General features: G+C 54.0%; 1 long non-coding RNA gene across 1 annotated transcript; it reads left to right on the forward strand.

The window, feature by feature from the left end:
- Positions 1 to 665: 665 nt before the first annotated feature.
- On the forward strand, positions 666 to 8,379 carry LOC141073678 (uncharacterized). Its single transcript, XR_012227040.1, has 2 exons — positions 666 to 759; positions 7,736 to 8,379. It is a non-coding gene; the product is annotated as an uncharacterized lncRNA (long non-coding RNA).
- The last annotated feature ends 2,538 nt before the right edge of the window (positions 8,380 to 10,917 follow it).

A 10,917-nucleotide genomic window follows, 5' to 3' on the forward strand; every position in this document is an offset into this window, starting at 1 on the left:
TATGGGCTGCAGTCAGGGTCAGGCAGCAGCCCATAATGTCTGCTATCTTCAAGAATATATACCTGGAAGGAGCCCATACAGTCTAGCATCTTCAGTAGTGAGCCGGCTAGACTGTATGGGCTGCAGTTAGGACCTGGAAGGATCCTATATATTCGGCTGGCTTTAATAATTTATACCTTGAAGGAGCACATACATTCTAGTGTCATGTATAGGCTGCAGTCAGGGCCAGGCAGCAGCCCATAATGTCTGCTATCTTCCAGAATATATACCTGGAAGGAACCCATACAGTCTAGCATCTTCACAAGTGAGCCGGCTAGACTGTATGGGCTGCAGTTAGGACCTCGAGGGAGCCCATGTATCCGGCTGACTTTAATAATTTATACCTTGAAGGAGCACATACATTCTAGTGTCATGTATGGGCTGCAGTTAGGGTCAGGCAGCAGCCCATAATGTCTGCTATCTTCCAGAATATATACCTGGAAGGAGCACATACAGTCTAGCATCTTCAGTAGTGAGCCGGCTAGACTGTATGGGCTGCAGTCAGGCACCTGGAAGGAGCCCATACAGTCTAGGCTCAACCCTTCCGATTCGGTAGGGTAGAAGCTAAATCCAAGTAGGCTAAAGGACCTCTGCTGACGTCACGCCCATGTGACCAGAAGGGGCGTGACCTCTTCCATAGAGCAGTGAGCACTGAAAGCAGACACCAGGAAGCTGTGGGTGTCATGGCGGGATTTGGAGTATTTTGGGGTCACAGATCAGGTAAGTGGATGTTTATGCACAAGCTGGGAGTCTGCCTGGGGAGAAGGGGGGTGATGTTGCTTGCATGGGGCTGGATGCTGGAGGGGGAGTCTGCCTGGGGAGAAGGGGGTGATGTTGCTTGCATGGGGCTGGATGCTGGAGGGGGGTCTGCCTGGGGAGAAGGGGGTGCTGTTGCTTGCATGGGGCTGCATGTGCATGCTGGGGGGGGGTCTGCCTGGGGAGAAGGGGGTGATGTTGCCTGCATAGGGCTGGATGCTGGAGGGGGTGTCTGCCTGGGGAGAAGGGGGTGATGTTGCTTGCATGGGGCTGGAGGGGGGTCTGCCTCAGGAGAAGGGGGTGATGTTGCTTGCATGGGGCTGCATGTGCATGCTGGAGGGGGCGTCTGCCTGGGGAGAAGGGGGTGATGTTGCTTGCATGGGGCTGGATGCTGGAGGGGGGTCTGCCTTGGGAGAAGGGGGTGATGTTGCTTGCATGGGGCTGCATGTGCATGCTGGAGGGGGGGTCTGCCTAGGGAGAAGGGGGTGATGTTGCTTGCATGGGGCTGCATGCTGGAGGGGGGGGGGTTCTGCCTGGCAGAGGTGTATCTAGGCTTTCTGGCACCCGGGGCAAGAATTTGGTTCGGCGCCCCCCCCCCCTGCCCCGCACACATGCGATTTCCACACTTAGCCATACTCTCCCTAATGCTCTCAATGTTCAGTGAAAAACTGAAAAAGCAGGATGAGAAGCTCGCTGTCACAGGACCATAAGTATTAAAATCGCACATGAGTGAAGTGTCCATGTGATGACTACTGGAACCTGCAGAGCTGAATTCTGACATTGCAGCTTCTGAACTCTCACAATGAATGCACTGCACATATTTAGGATTCTCCCGTACTGGTGGCAAGAGTACACGGTCATGTCAGCACAAGTATGTGATTTATATACTTCTGGCCACATTCCGACTAGATGTGCCCGGCCTCGCTCCGTTCATTTTCATTGAGTGAGGCCACACATGTCTAGTCAGCATGTGATCGCATGTATGTAAATTACCAGCATGCTAGAATCCTAACAGCCTTCAGTGGGCACTGTGAGAATTCAGAAGTCTGCAGTCACAAGGAATGACTGCAGACTCAGCAAAAACCTGGACAACTCCTTTATTGCTCCTAACATAAATGAAAGCATGAGAATTAGTCAGTATCACAAATAACATTTACATCCAGGTACCTTATAGATGATGCCATCTCTGGAGTCGTTCTCCTTCTTTTCTTCTTGTCCAGAACCCATGATAAGTTTTCTCATCCACATCTCATCTCTGCAGACTTCCATCTTCTCCGGTCTTCTGCACCAACTCTCCACACGACGTCCTTAAAGATAGAAGTGTCATTATAATGCTCCTGAATAAAAATATCTGCAATATAATGTCGCCTGAAAATATTCCCCTCCCTCCTCATACTGTCTCCTCTAACATCCACCTGTTCACCATACTGTCTCCTCATATATTTACCCCCTCACTCTCCATACTGTGCTCACACATACCCCCGACTCTCCATACTGTGTCTGCACACATCCCATCACCCTCACTCCCCATACTGTGTCCACATACATTTTTCCCATCGCTACTCATACTGTGTCCACATACATTTACCCGTTTGCTCCCCATACTGTCTGCACCCATCCCCTCATACATACTCTTCATTTTGTGTCCTCAAATCTCCCCACACACATTAAGTACCCCTCATCCCCACTCCAAATACCACCACACATTAAATCCTCCCATCCCCATGCCAAATCCCCCCATCCCCATGCCAAATCCCCCACACACATTAAGTACCCCTCATCCCCACTCCAAATACCACCACACATTAAATCCTCCCATCCCCATGCCAAATCCCCCCATCCCCATGCCAAATCCCCCACACACATTAAGTACCCCTCATCCCCACTCCAAATACCACCACACATTAAATCCTCCCATCCCCATGCCAAATCCCCCACACACATTAAGTACCCCTCATCCCCACTCCAAATCCCCCCAGACATGAAATCCCCCCCAATCCCCACTTCAAATCTTCCCACACATTAAGTAACCTCCCACTCCAAATCCCACCCCCCATCTTCAGTGGTTTCTTCAGCTCCTCAGTGGAGCACACTTAGGGCTCACTCTCACTTGCGAGAGACCCGGCACTGCCACTGGGACCGGAGCGTGCGACTACATAGAAATACATGTAGCCGCTCACTCTGGTCTGAGTGCGGGCGGCAGTCCCAGGTTTCATGCGAGAGATTCGCACAAGAATCGTGCGAGTCTCTCGCAAGTGGGTATGAGCCCTTACCACCAGTGTTCGCTCTGTGTGCCAGCGAGTGACGTCAGCAGCGTGATCACATGACATGATCACGTTGCTGGCGTCGCTCTGACCTGGCTGTCAGAGCTTCAATTGTACTGGCATCTGTACAGACGCGAGTACAATTGATCCCTGGGAGCCGGCGCACTGCAGCTTCTCTGCATCGGCTGTCAGCTTGACAACCAACACAAAGAGCGGCCGACTCCCAGGCTGTGGGGCTGCAGAATGCAGCCGCCAGGGGAGACACTGGTGGCCCGAATGTGCCTCTCTGCCAGTTGCCCCCCCCCAGAAATGCCTCTGGCCCCCATAATGTCCTCAGATTTCTGCCCCCATATGTTCCTCATATTTCTCCCCCCTCGCCCCCCGATATATTCCTCATATTTCTCCCCCCTCGCCCCCATATGTTCCTCATAGTTCTACCTCCTTGCTCCCCCACATGTTCCTCATATTTCTCCCCCCTCACCCCCCATATGATCCTGATATTTCTCCACCACACACATCTGTCTGCACTCTGACCTTGCTCCTCACACACTGTCCTCAATTTACTCCCCTGCTCCCTCCCTATCCATGAGACTGCACCCATCCCCCAATCTCACACATTCCCTTGCGCTGACTCCATATAGTATCTCTGACCCCAAACATCCCTTTCTTGCCCCTAGGTCATGTCCTTACATTTCTTAAATCTTCTTTGGTGTCTTCAGCTCCATTGCCCTGTATGGGGCTGGAGCACTTACCACCAACCACAACGCTGCCTCACTGCTTGCCTGCCCTGTTGTCTTCGCCTCTGAAGAGCCGGCGAGTGACGTCAGCAGCGTGATCATGTGACCTGACACGCTGCTGGCGCTTCACTGATGCGGAAGTGCCGGCGGCGTCAGGGCTTAGGGATCAGCAAGTGAGTGTACTAGCGTCTGAAGACGCTAGTACAATCCTTGAGAACCGACGCGCAGCACTTTCTCTGAGCTGGCTGTCAGTTTGACAGCCGGCTTAGAGAACTGGAGAATCCAAGTGTGGGGGGCGGCAGAATGCCGCCAACGGGGAGCCTCCTTCTGGACCGCCGCATCAGACGGCTCGATGGCGACCCTCTGTGGGCTGCGCCCAGGGCAAATGCCCCGGCTCCCCCCCTGGATACGCCCCTGCTGCCTGGGGAGAAGGGGGTGATGTTGCTTGCATGGGGCTGTATGTGCATGCTGGAGGGGGGGTCTGCCTGGGGAGAAGGGGGTGATGTTGCCTGCATAGGGCTGGATGCTGGAGGGGGGGTCTGCCTGGGGAGAAGGGGGTGATGTTGCTTGCATGGGGCTGCATGCTGGAGGAGGGTTCTGCCTGGGGAGAAGGGGGTGAAGTTGCCTGCATAGGGCTGGATGCTGGAGGGGGGGTCTGTTGTGAGTTCATTTTCCCCTTCAGTGCTGAGGCCCGAGGAACTCCCTGATGATGACTGGCTGAGTGGAGTTACTGACTGGATATAAGGCTGCTGACGCCCTTCTGCCCTGCGGGTGATTTCTCTGTGGGATCCTTGGAGACCAGTCTGAATTCCTGCTCCTCTAAAGCTAAGTTTGCTGCTCGGCCTTTTGCTTTTGTGCTTTGACTTTGTTTTGCTTTGTTTTTCTGGATTTCTGCCATTCCCTGCTGGGGTGTGCTGAATTCATTTTGCTCTGTCTTCTGAAAATACCTGAGTGCTGATTTAGTTTTTGAAGCCTAGCTGCTTCAGGGCCTTTTTCATATCAGCTTGGTGGCTTATGTCTTTGATAGGGTTTTGGCAGATTGCAGACAGCAGCCTTCCTGTCCTTTCCTATCTAGGTAGTTTTGGGCCCCGTCTTTGCTCAGTCTATCTTTCTGTCTGTGTTAGTATTTTCATCTTGCTTCACCGTCATTATATGTTGGGGGCTGCCTATTGCTTTGGGGTCTGCTCTGGGGCAGTTTAGATTTCCCCTTTCTTTCTTTAGGCCTATGTAATTCTCCGGCTGTGATCGAGGGGTCTAGGGCATCGTAGGAACCCCCCACGGCTACTTCTAGTTGTGTTGATAGGTTCAGGGGTCTGCAATCTGATAGTTGCCAACTTCTCTGGTTTTCTGGACTTAGCTTGTATTTCTGCTTTTGCCACCTACGGTGACTTATTCATAACAGGGGTCTGCCTGGGGAGAAGGGGGTGATGTTGCTTGCATGGGGCTGCATGTGCATGCTGGAGGGGGGGTCTGCCTGGGGAGAAGGGGGTGATGTTGCTTGCATGGGGATGCATGCTGGAGGGGGGGTTCTGCCTGGGGAGAAGGGGGTGATGTTGCTTGTATGGGGTTGCATGCTGGAGGAGGGTGGTGCCTGGGGAGAAGGGGGTGATGTTGCCTGCATAGGGCTGGATGCTGGAGGGGGGTCTGCCTGGGGAGAGGGGGGCTGTTGTTTGCATGGGGCTGCATGTGCATGCTGGAGGGGGGTCTGCCTCTGGAGAAGGGGGTGATGTTGCATGGGGCTGCATGCTGGAGAGGGGTCTGCCCGGGGAGAAGGGGGTGATGTTGCTTACATGGGGCTGCATGCTGGAGGGGGGTTCTGCCTGGGGAGAAGGGGGTGATGTTGCTTGCATGGGGCTGCATGCTGGAGGGGGGTTCTGCCTGGGGAGAAGGTGGTGATGTTGCTTGCATGGAGCTGCATGCTGGAGGAGGGTTCTGCCTGGGTAAGGTGGTGATGTTGCCTGCATGGGGCTGGATGCTGGAGGGGGGGGGTCTGCCTGGGGAGAAGGGCTGGATGCTGGAAGAGGGTTCTGCCTGGGGAGAAGGGGGTGATGTTGCCTGCATAGGGCTGGATGCTGGAGGGGAGGGTTTGCCTGGGGAGAAGGAGGTGATGTTGTTTGCATGGGGCTGCATGTGCATGCTATAGGGGGGGTCTGCCTGGGGAGAAGGGGGTGATGGGGCTGCATGTGCATGCTGGGGGGGTCTGCCTGGGGAGAAAGGGGTGATGTTGCTTGCATAGGGCTGCATGTGCATGCTGGAGGGGGGTCTGCCTGGGGAGAAGGGGGTGAAGTTGCTTGCATGGGGCTGCATTTGCATGCTGAAAGGGGGTTCTGCCTGGGGAGAAGGGGGTGATGTTGCTTGCATGGGGCTGCATGCTGGAGGGGTGTCTGCCTGGGGAGAAGGGGGTGATGTTGCTTGCATGGGGCTGCATTTGCATGCTGAAGGGGGGGTCTGTCTGGGGAGAAAGGGGTGATGTTTGCATGGGGCTGCAAGTGCATGCTGGAGGAGGGTTCTGCCTGGGGAGAAGGGGGTGATGTTGCTTGCATGCGGCTGCATGCTGGAGGGGTGTCTGCCTGGGGAGAAGGGGGTGATGTTGCTTGCATGGGACTGTGTGCTCGGGGCGTGCCTAGGGAAGGAAGTGCGCTGCTACTCTCCCTGCCGGGTGCGCTGGTGCTCGCCCTCGCCCTACCGCAATGATCACAATGTAAAGTAATAACCTCATGTTCAGTTTGTACATTTTTGCTGATGGGCATTAGATCAAGGTGTGAATATTGGGAGGTGCAGCCATGTCTTTTTGTACAACTTGGGCTACTTTCCTCCGGTCAGCTCCTCCTATGGGCGATGCACCGGCAAAAGCAGACCAGCGCACGGTCAGCGTACCCAAAGCTAAATATAGCGTACGCCGGTCGCATGCGCCCATAGGAGGAGCTGAGCGGAGGAGGTGGGGCGGAGCTTAGCGGCGGCCCTGCACTGTCCCTCATAACGTAAGTCTGAAGGTAGCCTTAGGCTATGTGCACACGTTGCGGATTCTGCTGCGGATCCGCTGGCCCTGCAGGTCCGCAGCAGTTTCTGCTGTGCACATGCTGCGGATTTTTCCATGCGGATTTGCTGCGGGTTACAATCCGCAGCATGTCAATTCTTTGTGCGGATTCTGCTGCAGTTTCACATCTTCACCATTGTGAGGTGTGAAACCGCAGGGCTAATCCGCAGGTAAACCGCAGGCATTTTGACCTGCGGATTTTTCAAAATCCGCTCTGAAAAATCCGCAGCACTGGCAACTACGTGTGCACATAGCCTTAGGCAGTGTTTTTCTTAAAAAATTGTCTTTATTGTCTTTTAGGTGTTGTGGGTTTCCTCCATCTTTTTTCACAGTGCCATCCACAGTAGTGACCTCTTTGGATGCCAATTCATCATTTGTCATCTCTCCACCAAGTGGAGGAAGCGTGCTGGGGGTCTGTGTGGGGAAGTAGGGGGTCCTTTTACTTGCATGGGGTTGGGGGTCTGCGTGGGGAAGGAAAGGGTCCTGTTACTTGCATAAGGCACTTGCGTGGAGCTGCATGCTGGGTGGTCTGCATGGGGAAGGAGGAGGTGCTGTTACTTGCGTTGGTCTGTATGCTGGAGATCCCGTGTCTCCCCGCCCTGTTTTCCTGTGCCTCACGCCCTTTTCTTTTTTTTTTTTCCCTGCGCCACCTGGACCTTTTTCTTTTCCCGTGCCTTCCGGCCCTTTATTTATTTTTTTCTTTCCTGAGGCTCCCGGCCCCTCTTTCTCCCCGTGCCTCCCGAACCTTTATTTTTTTTCTTTCCTGGGGCTCCCGGCCCCTTTTTCTCCCCGCACCTCCCGGACATTTTTTCTTTTTTCCGCGCCTTTCGACCCTTTTCTGTGTTATGGAGCCCACCCAGATTCCCTTCCCTCTGACCGATTCTTTTTTTCTTTCTTTCTAGGCTCTGCTCAACCTCAGCTGGCTTCTGCTCCAATGATGCTGGGTAGTCTTGCAAAATAATGGTTTTATTGCAAACAGATTACACATTTTGTTCTGCCTACAGGGTGCCATGATACTCCAGCCTGGGGTCAGTGGATGACGGGGGTTGGATTTATGTCCCCTCCTGCAGTTTTCACCTTTTTTTTTTTTTTTTTCTCTTTTTTAATTTTTCTGGACTCCTGCCGGTGTTGCCATTGCTGCGGGCTCTCTTGCTGCAGCGTTTCTCCTATCCTTGCACTATTCCTTTCCTCGTCACACATCCAGATAGAAGATCTAGATGCCATCTGTCACCATTGCCATTTGGGAACAATGTGTGGTTTCCCAGCTTCTGCACCTTTGCTCCTCCTGGGCCTATCGTCATTTTTTCCAGGCACCCCATCGTCTTGCTGGGAGCCCTGCAGGGGAAATCTCCTTCATGGAGATCTGGATGGCTCCCATGCATTGGGGTCTCGGGTACAAGAGGTTTTTGCTTGCATTGGCCCTAATGTCCAAATTGGCTTTATTCTATGTATTTTGTGAAGTTTATTCTACATTTGTATGTATAAATATATTTATACCTCTCTCCTTTTTGTTATTCTTTGTGTTTTAATAAAACTGTGAGAACTATGGGCTGAATGTTCATTTCTATCATTATAAATCTTGGTGTTATATTAGTGATGAGTAACTGCCGGTGGATCTGTATCAGTGCATGTTCACACATTGCGATTTGTTGAGGAAATGATCTGCAGTAAAGTCCTCACATGTAGACCCGTGCTAAATCCTTCAGATCTCACTGACAATTTTTTTTGTCTTCAGCAGCGTTGTTTAAAAAATTAAACACTCTCTTATGCGACTTTGCTTTCCATGTGACCCCTACAGCCTGATTAGTTGTCTAGGCCAAATAATGGGGCCATATGTAGAGGGAAGTACAGCACTCCTAGTGTGTATTGGGTTCACGGATAGGGTCCTAATCCTTACAATACAAAAAATGTGGAATCTGGTACTCTTTTGAAGTTTTATTTAGAAGTAAAGTATAGTGTATGAAAAACGATGACGTTTCGGTCTGTGACCTTCCTCAGAACTTACACTAGTGATATCTAGATATATTAACATCTATTTTCACCTATATAAAGTCCTCTTAGTATAATGGTGGGCACTGTACTGATTAAGGAGAGTGCCCCTGACTGTGGTGCCTTTCCTCCCCTCCCCTTCCATTATGGGTTAAAGTTGAACTCGCCCACCCATGTCATGCTGGGGCGGAGTATTATGTATGGGGGCTAATGGGATTGGGTAGGGATTAGCACAACCCCTTCCTGGGGGTTATATAGCACCAAATCCGTGGCTACCCTCCCTCTTTCCTTTTGACCGGATCCCGGAGGTGCTTGTCACAAGCACTGTCTGGCGGCATTATGAGTGACCCGCTGTTGGAGGCATTGCGCCTGCGGGTCTTACAGGAGGGAGAGCCCTGGCTACATGGTGTCCTGGCGGAGATCGGCGCTCACCTGGCGGCCTCTCAGGCCCCGGCCTCTGATGGGGTGCCCGGTCTTGACGCGTCTTCATGGCGCTATGGTCCGGCCGCCGCCTCCGGGTCGCGGCAAGAACAGCCGGCGGCGGCGGGGTCGCGGGGAGGCAGGCGGTCCCCCGGGAAACCCGCCCTCCTCTGCGGCTGCGCGACGCTTCGCCGGCGTTGGCCGGTGCTTCCCAGCGACGCGCGGCTGGGCGGAAGTTACCGCCCCCCGACTTCCGGTCTGGCGGCGCTGACTGTGCAGGGGCTCCTGCACGTGGGAGAAGCGCGCGAAGGTGCAGCGTGGCATCGCGGCGGGGGGGCAGGGACGTAGTGGCCTCGGGGCGGGTGCCCACGTTGCTATCAGCAGGGGAGAAGGGTGGGGAGCCCAGGGGGGTTAAGCGGACCGGGGCGGCGAGTGTAATTATGGGGGGTAGGCACAGTGCGACCTCCTCTGCTTCAGCAGGGGAGCAGATAAGCGAGCAGCCGGAGCGGCCCTTGGTGCTTGGGGTGGAGGAGCGGGGGCAGGTCTGTGTATCACAGACACCTGTCGCTAGGGTTAGTCAGCCGTCCCCTTCTCCGGGGGGTCGGGTACGCTGAGTGGCGGGGTGCTCGCTCCTGCGCCGCATAGAGAGGGGGCTCATGAGGACGTTCGCGGCCCGGCTCCGGCTATTGCCGTACCTGGTGGTAGCGGGGAAGTTTCAGTGGCTGCTGCTCCTGTAGATGACGGTCCCTTGAGGGGGAGGCGGGACAGGCGTAGACGCCGGAGATCTTCATCCTCCTCCTCTTATTCTTCATCCCCGCAGTTGCGTCGCCATGGGCGCCATGCTTCGCAGCGGCGTCATAAAAGATCTAGGCGCTCCGGCCACAAAGGTTCCTCCCGTGGTCGTCCCCGGTCCTCGAGACGTGGCTATCCATCTTCGTTGTCAGAGGTGTCCAGCGCGTCTGCGAGTCCCGAGCATGTTCGAGGCCCTCCTCCCGAGCGTCGGGAGTCGAGGGCTCGTTCAAGGACTTACAGCCTGGTCGAGTCGAGCGCAACCCCTGAGGCTACAAGTTATGGCATCAACAGTACGGCGGGTTATCCGGGAGCTGGAGTTCCTCCATCTGCGGGAGTCCCTCCTCCAACGGTCAATCCGGGTGAGTGTTCCCTATTGGGTTCTTCAAGTATGGATAATGCTGCTATGATATCTGTCTTGAGAGCGTTGATCGGGCAATTGCCCTCCACGGCTGGTACAGCAAAGGAGTGTCATAAGGTGGACGCCCCGCTAGGGGGGGTGTATAAGGATACCATGTTCTGCGGGGTTAGTGCGCTGGGATCGCACATAGATGACGACACTAAGAAGAAGATTTGGAGCAATGATTATGTAGATATTTGGTCGTTGGTGTCGGTGGATCAACACACTGTGGACAAGGAAAGGAGACCGGTTGAGAGGTTTTCGGAGAGAGTGCGCCAAAAGGTGGCGAAAACTATGAATAATTGGTTGCAAGCTTTCGCTGTGTTGGGTTGCATTATGGGTCAGCAGCACCCGGGTCGCTGCTCTGAGCTGTTTATCTATCAGGATATGATCTACAATTCATACAAGGCTCACGGTGGGTCTGCGTGGTGGAGGTATGATGAGGAATTCAGGAGACGGTTAGCCCTCCATCCAGACATTGGCTGG

Source organism: Dendrobates tinctorius, unplaced genomic scaffold (assembly GCF_039654945.1).
Source record: "Dendrobates tinctorius isolate UK_male_01 unplaced genomic scaffold, ASM3965494v1 ptg000312l, whole genome shotgun sequence".
Taxonomy (NCBI): domain Eukaryota; kingdom Metazoa; phylum Chordata; class Amphibia; order Anura; family Dendrobatidae; genus Dendrobates; species Dendrobates tinctorius.